Source organism: Pyrgilauda ruficollis, unplaced genomic scaffold (assembly GCF_017590135.1).
Source record: "Pyrgilauda ruficollis isolate IOZ18807 unplaced genomic scaffold, ASM1759013v1 scaffold24, whole genome shotgun sequence".
Classification (NCBI taxonomy): domain Eukaryota; kingdom Metazoa; phylum Chordata; class Aves; order Passeriformes; family Passeridae; genus Pyrgilauda; species Pyrgilauda ruficollis.
The window spans coordinates 12689866-12713554 of NW_024523648.1; the positions used below are offsets into that span (position 1 = coordinate 12689866).

General features: G+C 44.2%; 1 protein-coding gene across 11 annotated transcripts in view; it reads left to right on the forward strand.

Annotated features, from left to right (window-relative positions):
- The first annotated feature begins 2376 nt into the window (after positions 1 to 2376).
- The window catches only part of HIVEP2 (HIVEP zinc finger 2), a 138565-nt gene continuing 117252 nt past the window's right edge, over positions 2377 to 23689 (forward strand). For 9 of the 11 annotated variants that reach the window (XM_041469832.1, XM_041469833.1, XM_041469841.1 and 6 more), the window contains exon 1: positions 2377 to 3146. The gene's annotated coding sequence lies outside the window, so the exon portion shown is untranslated. Of the gene's footprint in view, positions 3147 to 4032; positions 4150 to 5222; positions 5543 to 23689 lie in introns of those variants that run through there. The other 2 variants (XM_041469836.1, XM_041469835.1) reach the window with 2 other exon arrangements.

Consider the following 23689-nt stretch of genomic DNA (forward strand, 5'->3'; position numbering starts at 1 on the left):
CCTGTGAGGATCTCCGTGCCTCTTTGCCTAGGGAGGTCTCCTCCAATCTAAGGACCCTTGCAGCTGCAAGTTGTGCAGCTTGTCAAAACCCGCTCTGGGACTTGAGCCAGACAAATTTTGTAGAACAGTGAGGGTCTCTGAGCACAGGTATAGCTTCACTCTCTCCCCTGGAAGCACTAAAGTGCCAAAGAGTTCTAGCTCCAGCACATACCTTGTAGAGCCACAGTGAAGGAAATGGCTGTGGCTCACATGGTGCAATACTTAGAGAATGTGGGAAAGCACACACAGTATAGCTTCTTGAGGTAACCAATATAATTGGAAAAAGACCCTTCTTTTGAAAGGCATTATGGAGAAGCATTTTTTTAGTTTGCTTTGAGACTGATTGTAAATAAACTCCTATTTTGAACACTGAATCTTGTTGCGGTACCTTCTGTGGGCTGGTCTCTGTGACAATAAAAATGAACTTCTGAAGTCTTGTGAGAGGGAGGAGAGAGGATGACAACGCTGGGCATACACAAAGAAGTCAAAGTTGCTGGTCAGGAGCCTGCAGCCTCCCAGAGGGGAAGGTACTGGCAGCCATCATTTGGGGGCAGAGATAAATGCTGCTGTTGTAGAAAACAGCAGGATGGGAAAACTTCATTTTGAAACAAATCCTAAGCACTCCCATTTCCCATTGACTTATTCTGATGTGACATCAAATAAAGATCACAAGCCCAAAGTCAATATGTTTGCTCAGACAGAATAATTCCAGTCAAACCATACTCAGTGTCAGGAGTGACAGTATCACTTACACTGAAATCGGGAAAACAAAGACAGACATGCTCACAGACCCAACAAGGAGCAAAACCTTCTTTGTTCAGCCCTCTCAGTATAGAACATGCTTGTAAGAGCAAGTCTTATTTGTAAAAGAAGTCATAATTTATCATGAAATTATGGTCACATGATATTGTGCTTATATAACTTGAGGGAAACCCCAAGAAATCCCAAGACTCTCCTGCACTTCTTGGATTGAGCAAAATGAAGCACTAGGAATCTGACCCAGAGATCACTAAAATTAACAGGGGCAAAGGACCACAGTAGCATGAAAAGATTTTTATTAATAGATTCTATGCCCTTCTGTGTCTCTGTATTGCCAGCTCTGAGCACTGAATTGTTATTAGTCTCTAAAAGATGCAGGAACAATTTTAAATTCTTAGTTACTAAAATTATGAAATAATGGTTTTATTTACTCTGGCATCTGCCATAAGAACCATTGTTTTCAGGATTTATGTAGAAACTTTTTCCTTTTCATCCACGAGACCGATTTTTTTCTTGATTTCAGTCAAAAGAATAATCTCAGATGCCAAGTATGACTTTCGATGTCACCGTGACGGTGCTGCGAGTTGGCATCACTTCGAATCAACTTCCAGTAGCCTGTAAACGCGGCTGAATGGATTCCCCAAAAGAAAATTTACTCTGAAAAGTAAGTGAAGACATGCTGTCAAAAACCCAGCGGGCGCCGGTGCCACGGCAAAGCCAAACCAGGCGAGGCCAGGCAAGGGACCCCCGCACTGCCGGAGCGGCCGGGAGAGGGAACCAGCCGGTTGAGCTTCACTCTCCGAGCAGCCCTGGCAAATCTCAGGGATACAAAAGCCGTTCCCCGGAATCGCGCTCAGGCTTAACTAACTCAAAGACCGTGTGAGCGGCAGGACCCGGGGCGTGTGTCGGTGCGGGACCAAGGCCGGGTCCTGCTTCGGCGAAGGTTCAGAAAACCCGCGGTGGGTTCCCGACCACCGCGGAAGGGCGGTGGGATGTCTCAAGGAAGCGCGGGCACCGCCTCACCCGGCCGGGAGGGTATTTCCCCTGCAGCGCCTCCCTGCCCCGGGGCCGGGGGTTGCTGCGGGAGAGCGACCCCGCCGCCGGCCCCGGCCCGGCCGATCCCCGCCGGGCCGCCCCGGGCGCTGCGGGCCCGGGCGAGCCCCGTTACCCGGCGCGGCGGCCGCCCGCGTCCCCCTGCCGCCCTCCCGGCGGCGCGGGTCGCTGCCGGGGCCGGCGCTTCGCTCCGCTCGGCCGCGGCGCTGGCGGCGAGCGGGTGTTGCAATAAATGCGTATGTCTGCGGCACAGCCCGGGGCGGCGCGGCGGGCTCCCTGTCCTCCGGGGCGGCGGCGAGCCCCGCCGGGCCGGCCCGATGCGCGCCCCTCCTCCGGGGCCACGTGCTGAGGGGTGAGCGAGGGTCGGGGTGGTCCCCGCCCGGGGGAGACCCGGGTTCGGCTGTGAAGCCGGGGCCGGCGGCCGGCACGGGGAGCCCCGGCGGTGTATTGTTCTCCTTGACAGATAACGTGATCTCGGCCAGGCGAGAGCGAGGGGGTGGAGGGGCCGGGGGAGGGAGAGAAAGGAAGCGGAGGGAGGGGAGGGGGCAGGAGGATCCCGCGTCCTCGGAGGAAATTCTCAGGCCGGGAGGACGCGCGGCTTGCGCACGGCAAGTCGGGACTGGCTCTCCTGGGAGTTCCCTCGGCGGGGAGGGGGAGGGGAGCGGCGATCTCCGCCGACGGGGAGAGGCCGCGGCTTCGCCCTGCGAGGCCCTGCCTCCTCGGTGCGCGCCCTCCCCAGCGCGGAGCTCCCGCGGCTCCCGCCCCGCGCAGCTCCCAGGGCGGGCAGCGCCCAGCACCGCGCCCGGGAGCGCTCCCGCCGCCGCGCGGGGGGACCCGGTGACGTCACGGGCGGCGCGCTCCCCGCGCTCGCTCCGCGCTCGCCGCCCTGTAACTTCTGTTCTGGGAAGTGGTGCCAGGAATAGCCCGGCGGAGCCGCCTGCAGCGCGGAGCGCTCCCTCCCGCCGCGGCCAGGGCGGGCTGCGGCTCCCGGGCCTCCGCCTCTCCCCCGTGCAACACCAGCCCCTCCGCCACTGTCAGGGAGATGGTGATGAGCCTTTCCAAAAAGAGGGAGAGGAATGACCTGCCTTAAGATAAACGCGTGAAGCGGGCGCCCCTTGGCCGCTGGAATATCTCTGTCTGTCTTTATATATAAAGAAGCACCGCGAGCCGCCTCACTCCGGGCGAGCCCTTAGCAAAGGAGCAACACGAGCGCCCGGCGGGATCAGCAGCAGCAGCAACAACAACAACAAGGGCACCGGGAGGGCTTCCCTCCTTCCTCCTCGGTGATTTCCCAGGTGAGCAGCACCGGCTGCTGCGGGCAGCCCCCTCCTCCCTGCCCGCCGCTCATTCCCTGTCACCGGCACCAGCTGACAGCCGCGCCGGGGCGGCGGGGCTCGGGTGCGGGGCGCCGCGGGGCTGGGGTCGGGCCGCGGCAGGCAGGGCGCTCCGCGGAGCGGGGGGGTCTGTGCCGGCGCTCCGAGTGCCGCCCGGGGCTGCGGGGGTAAATGGAGGGCAAGGCGGCGGGAGGGCGCCGGCGGGGGAAGCCGGCGGGGCTGTAAAACCGCCGGACCGGTAAGTCACCTCTGTGGCGGCGGCTCCGGGCGCTGGCAGGCACCGGCACCGTCCCCGGGGCACCACGGCCGACGGCCCTTCCTGCTGAGCCGGCGCAGGAGGGGGACACGGCGGGGACAGGCCTTTGTCGGTGACACGCCGTTAGGAAATGTGGGGAATACCCGGCTTGTAAGTGTATGCAGATGAGGAGAAGGCTGCCTTGCGTAATCCCCTCCTGCGGCGGGGAATGGGCATGGTCACCGCCGGGGAGAGGCGCCCGCGGGGGGGCCGACCCGACGGGGCACTCATCGCGGCCTCCGGCGCCCCGGGAGCGGATGGGGGGGCACCAAGGCAGGGGGGGCGCCCGGGGCCACCCGGCGCGGCGGAGGGCAGGGCGCTGGAGGTAGCGGAGGGAGGGGATGTGCCCCGGCTGCCAGCGCGTCCCCGCGGGGGTGCCGGACACGGGGGAAGTGCGTGTGTGTGCGGGGACACCCGGCACCGCGCCGGAGTGCGTGTGCGGGAGTGCGTGTGCGCGCTGCGCCGCGGTGACTGTTCCCTGAAGTGGGTGGGACGTTGGCCCGTTCCGGGAATGTTCCATGACGTGTAAACGCCACAGGAAGGGGGTTAACGAGGGGCTCGGCCGGGGCCGCCGCCGGGTCCCTCCCTTTCTCCCTCCCTCCGTCCCCCCGCCCGCCGGCGGGGCTGCCGCGGGGGCCGGCGGGGGCACGATCCCTTATGTAATGCGGGGTACGTGTGCGGCCGGCGGGGATTATGTAAGCGGCACATCCGCGCCTGTCGCATAGGCTATCGCATAGGATACAGCACCGCACGCCGGCTCCGCGCCGGGAGGCGGGCAGGGGCGGCGAGCTGCCCCGCCGCGTCCCCGCCGTGTCCCCGCCGCCGGGGTCAAGCGGCGCGGGGGAGGCGGGGGAAAGCCCCGGGTTATCCCGGGTCATGCCCCGCAGCCCGCCCCGACCTTCCTGCCCGGAGCTGGCGCGCCGCACGGCCTTCCCCTCGTGAGAGGGAGCCCGGGGCGGAGGGGACGGAGGGTGGTGGTGTCCGCGCTCCGGGTGGTGGTTGTCCCCAGGAACTCCGGCCGCGGGTGGAAGCCGATGGGAGGCCCCGCCGCCCCAGCACGCCTGGCCAAGGGGTCCCGGCCGGCTGCCGGCCAGCACATCTTGTCTCCGTGGGCAGGCGGCCGGGGCTCGCCCCGGGACAACGATAAACCTCCTCAGAGCTTAATTTCCCGGAAAAGGGTTCTGTTTTTCTTATTAGTTGGCACTAATGGTCAAACTTTTTTTTTTTTTTATTTTTTTTTTTTTTTAATATGATAGCTGCAGAAATGAAACTTCTGCTGAAACACTAAAGTATTGGGGTTTTTTAAGCAATAATTCTTAAAAACCTTTTTAAACTAAAATAATCGAAATACTAATGAGTTTCAGCAGAAATATTTAGCTAAATAGTTTCTCTTGTCTCGTTTTAAATTGAAGCCTACTTTAATATTATGTCTGGGTTTGTATTATTAAATAATAGAGGGGGCACTAAACGTTTTTTGCTGACATAGTCAAGGGTGTCACTTTATTTTTTTTTTTCTTCTAATGAATTTATACTGAGAGCTATTACGAAAGAAGTAAACAAAGTGGTCAGGGTGGCAGAAGAGAAGCATTGCTGGCGAGGTCTGTATTTCTCTGCTTCCCGGAGCTGCGGGTGCAGGCGTGTGTTCGTGCAGCTCCCAGCGCAAGGGGGCTCCGGTCATCATCGGCAGGAGTTCTGGGGACACCGGGTAATTGGAGTAATTACTAGATTAAAGGAACTACTGGTCTAACGAGGTACAAATTCAGTGGGCCCAGTTTTAAGTTCTGTTGTTGTTGTGGATTACCACTGACTACCAGAGGAGTTTGATCCTCAGGTTATCAGGACTCGGTGTGGAATCCTCAATATTTTGATAGTGAAGATGATATACAGACATGCTCAAAAAGTGCATCTGTTTTTCAAAGATAGGAGAGTCTCTGCCTGTTGGATTTGCAGCACGTGGGCATATTTAGATAGATGCAGTGTATCCTGGGGTTTATATTTATTTATACTTTGATGTTAAATCTTTCCTGATCCTTCCACTCAGGAGATGTTTCTGAAACTTCAGGTATGGATTATCTGAAACTTTCTTCATTATGTTTTTTGCTTTGTTTCATTTCTCAAAAAATTAAGTATTGTAGAATAGGCTGGGAGGGTTTTTTCATGTGAGTTTTAAGAAGTCACTACTGTCATCTGCAAATGTATTGAAGATTCCTATAGTTTTCAGCTGTGCAAAGGCGGCAGTGATATGGTACGAGATCAGTGTGCCATTATTTTGTTGATTGAATAATCTGCATTTTTAATGTTTTGTATCTGTTGCGTTGATGTTATTTTCCAATGGCTGTTGGGCACAGCAGTTCTATGCGTCCTGACTGAAGTGACTTCTTCAAACCTCACTGCTGTGGATTAGGATAGAATCGAGCAGCACTTGTCCCAAAGCACAAATGTAGAGGACTTTTAATTGTGTGTCTGAGTCCAATTGTGTGGCAACAGTGCAGAATGCTTCTTTATAAAGGCAGATTATTAGATTCTCAAGTGACTAGATTGCCTCATATGTGAGATCTGTTTACAAACCTTCTTGTTACTATGAAGACAAAACAGAGAGCCATATGCATTCATGTGGTCCTTGCTGAATAATGGTACATGTGTCTACTTGAGTGTTTGGCAGTATATCATGTTTAGTTTATGTGGTGGCACCCTACAAGGCTATTCTTTTTTGACTTTTAACTATTTCTAATACCAGTGGTTGTACTCACTTGTGTGAGCAAATTTATGAGCCTGGTCTGCGTGTTTGTAACTAAGCTGGACGTTTCTAAAGCAGGACATTTCTTGTTGAGCATTTTGCCAAATTTCTTTGCTTATTCATTTATTTAGGTGCTTTTTAAAAAAGAATAAAGGTGAATTGGATTTAAACACAAGTGAAAGTAGTGAGTACCATTTTGTATGTCCCTCTGCTCATCATTTTTGGTCAACAGCAGGGGCAGTTACTGTTACTGCTTTTGTAATTTAACCATATTGGGTAAGGTAGTGGGAATATAGGAGCTGTGTGCCTGGCAGAAGTGGTTTACTTAGTGAAATACTGCAATACTTACCCATCAGAGAGAAGAATGCTTGCTATTTAAGAGTATTCCTGTATACAAGTCATAGTAATGTATAAGTCACAGTAATAGGACTTGGGTAATGAAATATGGCTTCCATCCTTCAAATTTGAGTGTGAGCTTATAATAAGCTGTGGTTGGTTATATTGATAGTTATCTGTACAGCTCAGCAAGTACTACCTGCTTGTAGTTGATTCTGCCTAAGGATTGCAGGTAAATCATCAGAGCTGAGCACTGACTTCCTCGGTCCTACCACAAATCAGGCCCATGAAAAGTTGGTTCTTCATGTCAGTGGTCTTCACACAGGGTAAAGAGAAAATGTTTTATCCATTTTACCTCAGACTGTCAGTGTGTGGTTTTAAATTATTGGTCCAACACGTTTCTTCATCCAAGCAGGAGGAGTGCATAATTATTATTATTCTTACGGGTTAAAGGCTTCAGGAAGAGTTAATTGTTAATACTTTTGGGAGTTGAACAGGAGTGTTGAGTGCAGAGGCTGCATACCTTTGTTATTTGAAAAAGGTCTGATAAGTTACGAGGAAACTGCTTTAAAAATTCTTTTTTTTTTTTTTAAAGAGGCAGGTTATTTTTTCTCAAGATTTCTTAAACAGCATTTCTGAAGTAGTATGCTACAGATTAAATATTTTTGAAGTTATTTGGCTTTCTTCTGTAGTTTAACCATTTGTTTGTTGGATTTTTTTTGTTTGGTTGAGTGTTTTGGTTTTTTGTTTTTTCTTTTCCCCTTCAATAGATTATCTAGCAGTTGCTAAAGAAGTGAAGAAACAGCAAGGGGAAGTGTAAGCTAGATGGAAAATGGAGAATGGTATTTTTCACATATTCAGTCACCAGTTTGGGATGCTACATTTAAATAAAGCAGCGCAGAATTGTGATAGAACAATGAAAGTTTCAAGCTGGTTGTGCAGCTTGAATGTGCCATTCTGATACGAAATAGCAGCTTTGTACAGCCTTGTTTCTCAACTGGGTGCTTAAAAATTTTTGTAAGACTTTGCAATGACTCCCCTATTTAAGCAGGAAATATTAAAAAGCAGTTCATTGCAGCCATATTTTTAATTCTCAAGTGAAATTAGGACTTGTGAAAATGCTGGTCTGACAGCCTGAGAGAAAAAATCCACTGTAAATAGAAATATTAGAAGATTTTCCATGACAACCAATTAGCAAGCCCCTGTTTAGACTTCAAGAAATCATTAGTGAAATTAAAGAATATGTTAATGTCTGGAAAAATCTGGGGTTTTTAAAACTTTTTCTCTTTTTACAAAAATAGCATGTGGGAGGTACCATGGACATCTTATTTCACCATTCTGCTTTGTTCACAGATGAAACAATTTGCTTTACCCTCCCTACTCACTTGTAGTAGGTTGTCCCCAGTAAGGTTGTCCCTGAGAACTCTCTTTCCAAAGCTATGAGCTGTGGAAAAGGTGGGGGAGGATATAGGTAGGGGGAACAATCTTATACAGTGTTTCAAAATCCCCAGTGTAGAATAAGACATTCAAGTACCATATGCAATTTTGTCTGTCAGGAATCGCTTGCCTTTTTTTATTGGCTTGTGATTAAATTCTTACCGTCATTGATATGGTCTAAACATAAAAGCTTCTTCTTGCTCCGAGGAAGTATTGTGGATTTTGGGTGTTTGTTTTCATTTGTCTTTCAGGCACATTCTGTACATCTGCAAAATGGTCACTCTGTTCTCTCTGTATGCCAGGGTACCACAGCGGGGTGTGGACCACTCTGGTTTTGGTCACAGTATTGCTTATGTTCCGTATTTCCTTGTTCTGCCCTGGATGTGTCTCTTTTACTGTTTTTTTGAACCTGGATATCGCCTTTTACTTGAATAAGCAAAAACCTGTGCATGCTTTTTCCCCCCTTCACTTTCTCTGGATGGGAGTCTCAGGCCATACCTACCCAAAAGTGTACCTACCACTTGAGTGGTTTTCTGAAAGTAATGCAGTGCATAAATATGGATTTAATTATCTGATGTAAAATCCCCTGGTACATGGTTATTCTGATATGACCAGTTTGTACAGTAATAATATCCCCTTTTTCTGGGTTTGTTTATGCACATCCTATCTCTGTCAGAGTAAACTTGGTCCCAGCAGAAAAGTTCCTTCTAAGTATGACATGGTAACCACAGGAAATGTAATAATGTAGTAGGTAATGAGTTTATGGCCATTTCATGTACACAGGGGTTTGTTTTGTTGCACCTCAATTTGTCTTTTACAGAAAATTATTTTCTTAGTTTTTATTTTATTTTCTTTTTCTGATAGTTGATAGTTCTGCCCTAATGCACTTACAGAGTCTGAAAAATGCAACTCATGTATAAGAAATTTGATCCTGCACACTCAAAAAAAGAATAGTAAAGAATACATCTGTTTTTAAATGAGAAAGTTCACTTAATTGCTACTGAAGTAACTTGTAATAAACTGCTGCAGCTCTGGCTAAAATACTTGATTTATGTAAGGTGCAAAAAAGGTGGGGAAAAGAATGTACAGTCTTTTTTGAAAGGCTTAGCTTAACTGCTGTTTTGTCATACAGGAGAAATTCAAGGTTTGACTGCTACAAAGTTTCTCTCTCGGGTAGTAGTTTATTGGAAATTCCATACAAAGAAAAGCAGTTAGGTAATTTGCATGTATAGTTTGGTTTAATAGAACAGTGAAAACTAGAGGAGCGAACGGGAATTGATATTACAGTGTCAGGTGACATTTTAAAAGTAACTCAATAAAATAGAGTTTGACCCTCTTCATAAGAAAATACTTAAAAAAATGAAGCAGAAAAATTCCAAGTTGTTTTCTGTAATTTATGGTGAAGTTTAGACTTTTGTGGCTACAGAGAATGGTGTTGCTAAAGAAATGTCAAAAGCTGAAAGAAAATTCTAACTGCACAGTGTATGATATGATACATCAGAGGATTTAGTTGAAATAATATTATTTATTGAGCAAGTTTTCCATAGACCAACATCTATGCTTAGGCAGAAAGGAGCTCTAAGTTTAAAAAATCTAATGGCACAGGATCAGGGTTATCAAAATTCGTCTTATTAGACAGTAGGGTTTTTTTTACATGTTGGCATGTTTTTTTTTGTCATTTTTATTTTTTAAGTAAGATAAAAGTCCCAGTTCTCTGTATTTGTGTATTTTGTGTTTGTGGCTTGCATTACAACAAAACATGTGTAGTATCAAGAAAGACTAGTATGAAATAATAACCGAGGTTGCCCTTCCTTGACAGCAAGACGTGACACTATTTAGTTAGAGCAAAAACTATTCAGTTTAGACCAAAGTCAGTATTCAACAGAGACGTAAGTTGCTGGCATCTATTACCAGTCTTCACAGGTCAGTGTAGTTCATTTTGTGTGTAGTCTGCTTACAAAAGTTACAGAAGTATGTGGAGGTTTATGTTGCTTGTCTCTCAAAGATAGCTAAAATAAATGGTTCAGTTAGCTGAAAAATAATACTCTTATTTGCTCTTAACTGTTGTCAGTTTTTCTGAGGACTGGATTTCATTTTCTTTCTTTCTGCACAAACCTTAGCAATGAAGGAGACCTAGAGCCCTAGAGCATCGTGCAGGCCCATGGTTCACTGACACCTCTGCAAGCTGACAGTGTTCAGCTGAGTCCTGTGTGACACCTGTGAAACACTGATTCATCTTGAGAGCTGAATTTCTAAAACTGCTTTGTTAATGTTTTAGAAAAGAAAATAAAGTACAATTCGTGGTCTTCTGTAACAATAGAAATGGACAATTTTTTGCTTTTTCCCATTGAAAATCAGTTATGTTTATGAATGCAATTTCTGAAACTGTTTATGAAAAGCCTTTTAAGTGTATTTGTCTGAAGTAAAATAGTTCTTTAGTGAAAAAGGCATTTATCTTTGGCAGGACATTCATAGACTCCTACAGCCAGATTCCTCGTCCTGTGTAAGTCAATAAAAGTTTCTACAGTTTGGTAAAAATAGGATTAAACTGTCAACTGTGAGACTATAAAGTTGGACATCTTCCCCCTGTCTTGATATGATAATCTGTTTTGATCACCAGGTGAGGCTGTAATACTAGGCTCTTTGAGTGAAGAGATTTTGCTTTAAAATCTCTTCAAAGCTATGTGAATTTAATTTCTTCCAACATTCATAGTAAATTTATGTCAAACAAAACTTGCAGTCTGTTCCATTATTTTATGCTTGGTCCTGCAATAGTAGCAAAATCCCTTTAAAAGTTAGTGAATATTTTCACAGAGCTGCTTGGCTAGAATATTTGATTTCTTAAGGTTTAAATAATGGATAAGCTACAAGTATTTAATTTGTGAGGTACAGTTGAATTTTGATACAGGCTTAGCAAGATGTTACTGATACATCTGAAGAAATTTGTGGTAAGTGTAAGGGTAGGAGTCGTTTATATAATACGCTTAGGAGGAAATGATGTTAGTGAAATAAAAACTGACTGAAAGGTATTTGTTTTAGACTGATACCAAATACAGTGTTGCTACCTCTGCAGCTGGTTTTTATGGTGGAAAATATTGGGATCAAGAGGACAGTGAAGTTGGTCCAATCATGTTTGATATGTCATATATTTTTAATCTCTGATTTACCTAATTACTAATTAAATACACAAATTGTGCTCATCTTTGACCTAATTTATTGTAGTGAGTAATGTTAATTATTGGTGAAGAACTTTATAGTCAGCCACGCATTAGTAAAACTACTACATGATTTGGAGTAATTAGTAGGGCAATTTTGAGTCAGCTGTTTTTTTTCTAAGCAAGTAAGGCTGTAAATTGGAGCTGATATAGAGTGATATGACAGCACCTTTCTTTGGTCTGACAGGACTTTGGTCTGTGAAATGTAGGGAGGCAAAAGGATGACATACAATACATTCATTTTCTCTGCTTTGTTTTTTAGCTCAGCTAAAAAAGCTATAGTTGTTCATTGATTCTATTAAATTAGTGATCTCTTAATGGAAAAAAAATTCAACCACTCTGTTCATTACCTATGAACAAGCTTGAAGGAGTGGTGAGAAAGTAATAGAGAAATGAATGGAAACATATCAGGTGTTCCAAATTTTTCTTTTGGAGCAAGGACAGGATGTGTTTACATGTCACCTTGGAAATGCTTGTTTTGCTTCTGGGTTGTGCAGATTTCCTCGTGCAAGGCTGATAGACCCAAACTTCCACGATGGGAGGCTGGACTGGACACATTCACTTTTTTTTTTCCCAGTATCCATGCAATGTCACTCATATCTTCCCTTTAAAGTTCTGTCTTCCTCCTTGATTTTTTCTCCTGCTTTAGCACCATCTCTGAGGTTACTTTTGACATGTTTGGGTCCTTTGCACTGCCCCTCATTTTCTCCCAGGCCGTTTTCTTATAGTCACTAAATGTCCCAATTTTCTGGGTTTTTTTGGGTTTTTTCAGGTGCATTTCATTTGGTTCTATCTCCTTTCCAGAGCGTTTGTAAGTCTTTCTTTTCTGGGTCGCAAGATTTCATTTCCCTTCCCGAAAGGAAATGAAATGTACAGGAAGAACCTTTGCTTTAGTTTTGGTGTATGTCCTCTGTGTGATGCTTTATATGGTGTGTCTGGGGTCTTTGCTCATTCTTCTGTAGGAAGAGTGAGGTAGCCCAGATCACCCTGTGCATGGCAGGAAAGAGAAGGACACATGGGATGATGGAGTTCCTTTATGCACACCTCTTCAAAACTTCAGTGTAGCTTATTTTCCACAAATGGAGTGAATATGAGAGAAACCTTTTAATTTTCTTTCTCTTTCTCACTCGCAACCTTGTTAATTATAGAAGAAACCAGAGATGTTAAATATACAATTTTGGATGTATGCTGGTTGAGGATGAGGTTTTGAGGGGAAGATCAGTAAGATGGGGAGGGGAGGTTTGAATGTGACTGACAGTGGATTATAATTCCCTACTGGAAGTTATTTTTATCAGGTCAAGTTCCCTCTAACCTACAGAATTTTAGTAATGCAGTCTTTAGAATCCCTGTCCCATCTCAAGTCATACAAGCATGTGTCGCTGAGTTAAGATCCTATGGAAGGCACATTCAAGGATGCAGTGGTAACATCCTCTAACTTCCAACTTTGACATCTCCACAGGTAGCTTGCACACAGAATATGATGCTTCTTATCTTGCTCAGTGCTTGAAGGTATTTATTTTTACATTTGCTTATGCATGGTTTTGATTTAATTTCTTTGCAATATCATTTAATCCCCATCAGTAGTTCAACCCACTTAACTAGCAAGCAGGGGAATAAATGAAACTAATTTTGACTTTCTTTTTTTCAGTCAAGTGGGTTGTCTGGTGAGCCAAAAGTGTAATAAATACATTTGATGGCTGTTTACAGATTCACACACTAGAAAACAGCCGTGTTTCAGTTTCCTTGCCTAATTCAGATGGTGTCACATGCAGGTGATGGGATTACACTTGCCTTTTTATCTCAGCCAAAAAAGCATTTTTTGGCTCCTGTTTTGATGCTTTCCCATAAAAATGAACATATTACAGAAGAAAATGGAGAGAGTTTGCCACATTGTGTGAAGAAATATTTAAGAATGCATGTCTAGGTATATACATCTAGAATCATGTATGTATATGTGTTCATAGCTTTTACCTCTAGTCATGTCCTGTCTCCTTCATAGAACAATATACCTGGATTAATCTCATGAGAGCTCATGGTTGGAGGTCTGGCTTGTTTGTCACTGGGAGGAAGATTTGTCCTGGATTCCAGGTTCAACTTCTGCTGTTGGTTAACTATCAAAGAAAGTCTTTTAAATAAATAAATTTATTTGAGTTATTTATGTATGACTGTTAGCATTTATTTCACAAATGTCTATGCAGATGCATTTCTAAAATGTTATCCACTGTTCCTGGTGCTCTGCTGCTAGGAGGATGCAGCAGGGTCAGTGAGCGAGCATGGCCCATTTAGCTGCCTGTGACTGACTCAAGGTCATGTCTTGCTGGACCCCATAAAGATGTTTGCCTTTAAGCTGAAGCACTTGGAATTCCTTTTACATCCTGGTGTTTCTGAAGGACGTGGTCACATCACTCTGTGCTCAGAAGGTGGAAGGGTCATTCCCCAGGCCCTGTCATCGCTTGCCTTGAGCAGGGTGCTCGCTGAGCCTTGCTGCTCTGGTGGGGCACCCACCTCCACACTGCGGCTGAGCTGGTGCTGCCAGCTCTCACGGCTGTGGGAGAGTGACCAGAGAGTCAACCATGCAAATACATGATGGAAATCAAAGCTAGCCTAAAAAGCACTTGCATCGTGCCAACACGGATCTTGTTGCTGGAGCTTCACTTTCTCTGGAGCCAACACAAAACTGTCTTGCCCTCATCTCACAGTTTTCTAATCAGTGCCCCATATCTGAGAAGATGGCACCAAACTGTGCCTGGCACAGCTTGTGACACCATGTGAACTACCTTGTCTCTTGTGAATGTAATGAAAATTCTGTCATTTGGGATTGTGTCCTGACCAATAAAAGTGCAGAATGGGAAGTTATTGATTTTGATTTTGATTTTTTTTCATGAGGTCAGGATTTTGCATCAGCTGTAGATAGGACTTGTACTGCTGAAATAGTACTCCTCATGGCTGTCCCAGCCTATAAATGGAAACCTTCAGCATGCAAGGTTTGCTTTTCATTGAATATAGTAACACTAGGTGAGACTGTTGGAAAAACTGTCTACATGGAATCAGCCTCTGGATACTTCAGGCAGAGAAGACCTACAACGAAAGGCACTCTCAGCAGAAATGATCTTTACATTGCCAGATGGTATAAGGTATTTTAGAAAACAAAATTATGCATTATGTACCCCAAGGTGCTTTCACTGTGATTTGAATATAAAGTACATGAAGTTGGAGGTGCAAGTGCTGCAACTGACTGGCTTAGAGCTGTGGTTTTAGCTTTTTTTGGTTATTATTTGTAGTTATAACCCGGCTGAAAAAGGAACTTGCTTGGAGCCAGTGCTGTATCTTGTCCTGTGTGCTTCTCTCCGCAGTGAAATCCCATTATTTGGTTTTGGAATGATTAAGATGTGAGAAACTTGCATTTAATTTCAGTTTGTGTATGATGACCTGTTTTATTTTATTTTTTTTTAATGAGGTCTGATGCCTGCTTATTTCAAGTGGCATAATTTCAAAATTTTTTTTTTTTTTTTTTTTGTCTGTTTGTGGTATGGTTCAGCATAAAAAGAAAGATAAAGCAATATATACAAAAGGTTTGCATGGTTCTAGTGTTGTGTTTCATTTTGGTGTATTTATTTCACCTGCACTATGTATCTGCTTCTCCATCTGCAGCCCAGTAGCGCCAAACTGAATTAGGTTATTGTTATGGTACACCAGTTTAGTTGTTCTCTTGCACTGGGTGATTGGGAATTTGCACAGAATAGTTTTGTATTGCACTGTATAGCTTATGTTATGTCATGTGGTTTGTTACCCCTTTTTTTTCCCATCACATTGTCTTTCCCTCACCTGTCCAGGCACCACCTGGTGGTCTCTCCCTGGGTTACCCCTCCCTTTGCCACTCCTCACTGGTATCCCATTGGCTGTGGACCTCTCCCTCTCCCTCTGTCCCCATCGGGGGGGTATAAAAGCTCCCTGCTGCCAGGGAACGCCCTTGCTTTTCTCCCATGGGTTTGTCCGCCTGATGCTTGTCTTGGAATAAAGGACAACGTTTCCCACGTGGAGGAGAGTGCTTCTCTTTTACTTTCGTCTATGAAGTATCATGTGGGCAAGGGTCTATAGCTAGCCGGAGTGGACTCTAACAGCCCAGGAAACACGTTTCTTCAGGTTATCCTTGATAATGGAGTTTTTCTTTGCAGTTCCCTATTTTTTGGTGTAATTTAAAATAAAATCTTGCACCTCATCTGATGGGTGGATTAGGGGGGAGATGAGTTTTTTGGTTTTTTTTTTAAACAGTACAAACAAAATAAAAAAGGAAGAGGAAAAAGCCTAGTTCAACGAAAGCTTATGACATGGCTCTAGAATGCATAACCCTGGGCAAAAAGGGCCAGTTATTGGAGTAGTTCTTGAGTAACCTAATTGTTTGATAAGGATCCTTGCCTTGATCTGTTTAAGTTGTTGTTGGCTGTTGGAAATATTCCATTTCTAAATTTGTGCCTTATTGCATACCCTAAGGTATGTGTACAACCCACTGTAATTGCACAGTTTATTATTTTATTAATGAGAGCTGTGATAATGTGTTGGCTCACAAATTCCCTCCAGTCTGGGTACGGTCTCCTAATTGCCCAGGGTTCTGCCATTCTGTTTGTTCTGGGGTTGGTGACAGGGAACACAAGCAGATTCTCTGTAAGCATGGTTTACAAAACTCAGACCTTGCCCTAAAGCCTGGGTTTGGTGTGATAATGCAACCAAAGTCTGGAAAGGCCGGATGCGTTTTTTAACACACACATAATGAATAACAATAGAAGCGGCGGCAGGAAATTCTTACTACATAATCCTGAGTACCTGAGACTTTGCCAGCTGGAAGGAGAGGGCTGCACACCTTACTTGGCCTTCTTAACCATAACAGAGCACCCCTTAGCACTTCTTTGATCTGGGTCTCTCCTGCCTGCCTCTTTGCCCAAGTGGCTGGAAGACGCTCGCTTTACTTGCTGTAAGGCACACAACAGTGAGCAAGCACCTGGCGTGCAGCAGCAGCTCCTGCTTTTCATGTGCCTCAGGGGCAGCAGGCGTGCTAGGGTGCCTGTTCCCATGTTCTGGAAGCTATTTCTGTTTGCTGATCCTAGATCCACAGCACAAGAGAAGGGAACAGCAGCAGTGGAGGTGTGGTCTGTGGAGTAGACGGGGAAATCCAGTTTACTGTGTCTGTAACTCTGGAGACAAAACTTTCCCGTAAAAGCCCACAGCAAAACACCACATCCTCAAACAGCTAGCGCTCGCTCTGCAGCACGGCCCAGCTTTCCTGGTAGGCTGTGAACCTCTGACCCTGGCTTTGCAACATTTGGGGAGCTCTCTGAGGACCTTGTGGCAGCTCGGGTAACCCACAGCACGGGGGGATGGCGATTCCCACTGAGCGTATCGCAGGCTGCCTCCTTACTGTGGTGGCTGGTACAGTTTTCCACAGCTTCTGAAACTGCTCATTACAGAACTTGGCTCTTCTACAAGGGCTTTTCTTAGCTGTAGCCCCTGTGGCTTGATGCAGCATGCTTTTCTGGAGGAACAGATGGTATATTGCGTAGAAAGTTAATGTATTTTTGTATCACTGGTTTGTATTTATTTATATTGCTCTTCATCTTCCTCTCTCTTTTTTTAAGGTGTGCATATAGGCCAAGTGCAGAACTTGGAATCAGTACTGGGTTTGCCTTGGGTATATTCAACTTTATATTTGTGTAGAAGTGCAGTGTTTTACATTGAGTAGAGTGTGCTCTCTGAAGTTTTAGGGAACAGATTTTCATCATGTGGATTGAAATTCAAAATACTGCAAGGGGAAAAAAGCATTTTCCCCTTAGAAGTAAGAAGACCTTTAAAAGAAAAAGTCAGTATCTTCTTAAACAAGCTTTGTACTCACTGAAGTGCGGTTTACTTTTTTAAGTCAGTAGATGTGTTTTCTGTATCTAATCTTTGTTTTTTTAATTGATATCATCTGGTCAATTTGAGTGAAAATGCTATTCCCATAAGAAAAATATTTATTCTAAATATTATTGTTGCCTAGGATCTTGTTGAATTAATGGGATACAGAAGCAGTCAAGTTGATTTGATAATTTAAAGATTTTTTTAAAGTGTTTTCTCTTTGTTTCCATGAAAGCAGTTTAAATAAGTATTTTAGCAATTGCTTTTGGTTTCTGGAAATTAGGTTACTTATTGTTGAAAACTTCAGGTTCTTAAACATGGGTTTCAGATCTGCTTTGTCTTGATTAGATATTTGAAATAAAATAGAAATACTTGGTACCACAAAATAAGGGCTTGCCTTTTCCCCCACTTAGCTTCCAGGACTTAATGTATTTTGCCCAAAGAATCTCCATAAGCCATTGCTTATAAAAAGATATGTACAATCATAGGGTTTTGGTACCACTTAGCCAAATCACTTAATATATTAACTTCTAATGTGAATATAGATATAATTATATATTTAGATGTCTACATATTGTTTTGTGTCTAAACACCCAAATGTGCACAAGTGTGTATGTAAATGTATATAGACACACCACAGACACAAATAACACTCCCACAGTTTGTCTCTGTGGACACTCACACACATCTGCACTACCTGGGATCATCCCATTTCAAGTTTAATATTTTCATTCTAAACCAAATCCTTACCATATAATTGGAATGTTTGTCTTGGCAATGTAGCATTTTCCCAGTAGTTTCTGAATGGGAGGGAGGCTGTGCCTGAAGACCCCCTCAGGTACCTGGCATGAGGGATGAGGGACCAGTGCTGGTGGCAGTGTCCTGCTGGGGCAGGAAAGCATGGCATGGGGCAGCTGAGTGCAGTAAATGAGAAGACAAAATGCTGGGGAATACTCTCGGAATTTCTAGTTGCTGCCACTGCCTCAGTGGTTGGATCGCGCCCTTCAGCAATGGGCAGACTCTCCTGCATTCTGTATTGCTGTATTTATGCTGAACACCAGGTTACAGTGAAAAACAAACCCTCCCTGCCCCCACTTCTGTTTTTTGCCACACATATTTTGAAGACAAATAATGACCTGCTATCAGGTGTTTTGGCAGCTTGGACTTTATCATCTTTGTTTGCCTTGTTTTCATTATAAAATTGGTGTGCAGGATATTTTAATCATCTGCTTATAGGATTGTTTGAGAGAATTCCCTTAGTGATGTGACAATTCAACAACAGAAAAATTCAAGATAATGGCTTTTCCACTTGCACTTCTCTTCAAATGGAAGTGAAAGAATTATAAAAACCTTGTACATAATTTGAATTCCCAAGTGATGCACGATAGTGGCTTTGTTAAAAGTATTGTCTGGATGGGTTGCAAAGGGTAAAAGTGTAACTGAGTTGGTGGGGATCGCTAAAGGTGTTAGATACTTTGTAAGTAGCCAACTTTAAGAGTTGTTTTCCACGTGTATTTGTACCTACCACAACCAGTATCTGTCCTGGAGTGAAAAGGCAAGTGTTTTCATCAGCGTAGCCAGGGCACTGTCAGTGAGGCCAGGTCACAGTTTGCATCTGTCTCTTTGCTGTAAGTTTCAACCGTTTAGTGAATAAAGCCCAATACAACACATACAGCTCTTTTAAAAATATTAGGGTCATATTTGGATATTGCGGAGAGCATATTCCACTTTCTCACCTCAAACCATGGCAGAGATGGCTTAATACTCTTTGTCAACTAATGGGTCAGTGAGATGTAATTACATGAAAATTAACTCTCAGGAAATGGATGGGTTTGTGAATCCACTGCTATTCCTTGTTATATTCCGTGTCTTTAGCAGACACTCTTGCAACAGGCAGCCGTAGATGTGTGGCAAAATCCTGTTGTGATATGGCATGGTGGTGCCTGGTGGTTACTCAGCCTGGCCCTGGGCTGCTGCTGTGCCATGCACCAGCTGTCTCAGTATGGTCAGAAGTACAAATTGTTGGTGCATTTCCTTCATTCTTGGACATGGGTCTAAAAATAGTTGGCCAAATTTGTTCTGAGTGAGCGTGGTACCAGGTGGTTGGATTTCAGAAAGTCAAATGGCTCTTATATGTGCTGTTTAGGATGCTGTGCACGGTGGGAACTTTCTCATGGTACTTTTGAAGGTTCACCCTCTTTTTCCTTCTCTCAGGAGATTGTCACTTACATATACACCCACTGCTCTGTATAATAGGCTGGATTCTGTTCCAGCAACCACAGTTTTAAGGGTGACATTCTGATCACTTTACTCTGACTGGGCTAATCCAAACTGTCTTTGCTGCAATTGATGCCTGTGTACTGCAAATCACTGTCAACACCAAAGACTTATTTTTCTGCTTTTTTTTTTTTTTTTATATTGAAAAGAGTCCTGATTATTAGTGCCACATTGACAACCTTCAGGATTAGATTTTCAAGATAATGTCAGAACAAGAAGCAGTAGATGTTTTTTCATGCTACCTGGCAATGAATCCTAGAGATAAGTTACCTTTGAAAAGTTTACCTTTAAAGGAAAGAGTAGAAAACAACCAAACCATCTCGTGTCCTTGTAGAATAATGTGTTTGAAAATATATCCAAAATGTTTTGTTTATAAATTATTAAAACACTATATCTGACCTTATTTTAGTAAAAATGATCAGGTTTGGTTAGCTAGTGACACTGCTTGTGTCCCATGAAAGATACAGTGTATCCAAGATGTACTGGTGATTCCCTAGTTTCAGTTCTGTTATGCTGAATTGCTGGGGCTGAAAACTGGCTTCAGTTCCCAGCGTGACCAGAGGACGGTTATTGCAGAAATAAGGCAAAAATACTCTCTTCAGCTAGTGATGATGGTATGAGAATTCAGAAGAGCATTTTCCAAACTTCTTGTAACCCTTTTTACTGAGGTTTGTTAAGTACCCCTATTTGAAAAAAAACTTCTATCAAGTGGAGCACTGCTACCCAATCTGTCACATTCGATGTATGCTGGGACATGCTTATTGTGGAATGACTGCATTTATCACTGTGTTTTGAGACGTTGTTCATGTATCATTTCATCAAAAATGGGTCTAGAATGTGTCTCGTGAGTGAGAGTGTACTGTAAGCCAGTGCATCCCTCTGCTCCAGGAGAGGATCAGCTATAACCAAAGCATTTCCTGCAGGTAGTTGTTCAGACTGCACTTTAAAGCTTCCAGTGGCTGGTGGAGACTCTGAAACCTCCTGAAATTCTGACAAGAATTTCATTTGGATTCTTGTCAATGCTTTCCATTTAAAAAGTATTTGTAATACTTAGCTTAAGAAGGTAGTAATGGTGGGTAGGACTGCAATCCAGATTCACCCTGTGCTTGCCAGCTATACTGATTTTCTTACATTTAGATGGACAGCCTGGCTGGCAATCAGTTACCAAATGTTGGATGTCCACATGCCACTATCCAACTCCTGCATCCTCACTGTTTTCCTTAAGTGGGACCTTACCTGCTTCAGAAAGACAGAGGCAAATTTGAAAAGAAGCCTCTGTATTCACTCTGCCAGGATGTTGGCCATATCTGACAAGGGAATCTGGGAGTTTTACCCACTGGTTGTGCCTCCGATGCATTTACAAAACATGTATTACTTCATGGGATCCAAAGCAATGTAAGGCTTGATTTCCAGATGCTTGCAAAAGTATGGGCTGCAGAAGAAAGCTTAGTACATTTTGATATTGTAGTAATATTTCATTCTACTTCTATATTGCAGTAATATTCTTACACAAGCTGTACAAGAAAAACAAGAGCAGCACGGCTCCGGAGCAAATATTGTTTCTAGTCACATACGATACTTTGCAGCTGACTGCTTAGCTGTTTTGCTATGCAAGTGCAGAGAACACTGTTAGCAATAAAGCCACTGCTGGTTTCTCCTCCCAAACCTCCCTCCTTGCGGTGCATTGGAAATGACTGAACTTTGGCCCTCAATCTGCTGACACCCTGAGGGAGCGTAAGTGTAATGACGTCTTTGCTTGTTTCAGCTGCACAACAGGAAACGCTCGTGGCCTCCCCTTCTTCCTGCTCTGAGAAAGTGCTGCTGCCTTTTTTTTTTTTTTTTTTTCTTTTTTTCTTTTTTTTCCCCTCCCTTCCCCTGCAGTCGAATGGGCTGAGACCTAGTTTCAGGTCTGGGCTTGGCAGCCAGCTGGTGCTCGCACAGGCCCCCACTGCTGCTGCCTCCTGCCCGGGGCAGCCAGTCGCCTCCCTATTGCTCTGCTGGGGTGGTGATGCCAGAAACACGAGCTTTGTAATTTTCTTTTTATTTTTCCTTTTTTTTACCTCCTGGAGAAGTGACTGAGAAGAGCATACAGTTATGTGGCAATGGCTTGCTCCACGGAGCGTGTCACTGGACACGGCTGAGCTGCAAAGACCAGGATGGTCAGGTGATGATTTGCCTTGGAGAGACCATAGCACTGCCTTAATGCAGAGGACACACTGTCAGGTGGGCATTGAGGGATCCTGGAATATGGTCCCAATAGTGCTGAATAATGCTGAATACTGGGCCTGAACAGATTTCATTGCCTTGCTGCAGTACAGAGGCTGGCTTCATGCAGAGCATTGACAGGAAGCCTGTTTAACTCTCTCTGGCTGCTGCTTTTACACTTCATAACCAGAGCCGGGATATGAGTAAAAATGGTTATTTGCAAAACACAAGCATTTTGCTGCTAGCTCAGGGAGGACGATTTTATCTCAGCATAGTCATCCAGAACATTAAAGCAATACAGCATTTTTGTGAGTGAAATTGACTGATTCAGTATCCAGCTGTTATTCTGTAGTGACTCGGGAGTGTGTCACTTTTGAAAAATAAAACACGCATGTACTAGGGAGTTTGCATATAGTGGCGTGAGTAGTCCAAAGTACAGGATCCTGAATTTGAAAGATTTAATTAACTTTGGATGTAAACAGTGCTGGTGCAGTGGCTTATTCATTTGTTTAAAGTTGCATAGGCATATTATTTGAGAAGCAGCTTTTGTCTGGGTTCTGTAATAAGTGACTTCTGGATTTACCTCATTAATCTTTCGTACTACCTAGCTGCATAACTGTTGTTTTTAACAAGCTGGAGTTATGTAACATGAATCATGCCTGGCAAGATGCTTGCTAGCAGGAAAAAGAAGATAGGCAAAGAAATAACGGCACTCAACCTTTTGCAGAATAGGATATGCCTGGGTTTTGAGATGACATGCTGTGTGTTGGTACTCCCAGCTGTACAGACAAGGTCCAGCTATTCATTAGGAGGATGTGTCTTGAAACAAAGTCTTGGGATGGGAATGTTTGACAGACAGAAGAGTGAATTTGCTCAAGCATGAGCAGTTCATAGAGGGTTCTGTATATGTGTACACCAAGTTCCCCCCACCCCAACCCTCGCCTTCCTTTTCCTCTGGGATAATAAATGGGAATATTCCCTTAAATGGGCCCAATTTCACATGTAAAGGAAAATATCTTGATGAGCTGTGATTGCCCCTGTAAAGTGTTATATAAATCTTTTTCCTTCCTTTTTTTAATATGCCCTTATAGTATCACTGGGAATGTGTGCAGTGCAACAGTCCTCTGTCTCAAGAGATTTTACAACCAGTTTACAGAAAGGAGAGGCAAGTGATTATATGAATGCATTAGAATAAAAGCAATTGATTTTAAGCTAATTTTTCCTTTAATAATATTTCCTTGACAGTTTTCTCTGCTGTTACTTAGGCTTGATCTTCAAAGTCATGCTGAGTTGTTAAGCCTGGGATGACTTCTTGCTTTAGTGGCGTGTATACAGATGTTAAATAATAATGTCAGGAGATAAAGGTGCAACAACATCAGGTCTTCAGGTATGGATTAGAAGTAGTAACTATTTTGGAAAGGAATGGTTTAGTGCTCCTAAATTCCCCTTCAAACTCCTGCTCCCTCTCATTTTGACTAAATAATTATGTATTTTTCCTTTTATCTATAAATGAAACATCTGTAAACTGTGGCATAGGGTTATAAACTCCTGTATTTTTAAACTTTATTGTTATTAAGAACAGATGGACAAAAAAGAGTGCTGATGTGGATGGTCTCCTGCACTGCCGTGTGTACATGAACACAGTGGCTGATGGTGCCTTGGCACAGGTGGCAGCTGAGATGTTACAGTGACAAGCAGCCTCTGTAAGCTGCTGCTGAAGCCAGCCCAGCGCTGATAACCTCAGCACAGAGACAGGGGATGAACCAGCAGAGACGGAAATGAGTGTTTTCTCACACTGGAGGCCATCCAGGTCATGGCCAAGGGATGTCGAAAAGGAGCTATAAGGAAGTGAACCATGTTGCTCTTGGTATGTCCTTATTTTCCAAACAAATGAAGGATTTCTCTTGGACTGTCAGTACAACATCCGTCAGAAGAAACTTGCTTTTTTATGAAAATCTAAAAAAAATTCAGTCTTCTGGAGAATTTTCGTTTATTGTACTGAATTGACTTGGTTTCGTATAGTCACGTTACTGTTAGAGCAGCAGAAGCTTAGAGCTGGGAATCTAAGCAGTGGCACATGAGGGCACCAAGACTTTGTAGGTGGAGAAAGACATTT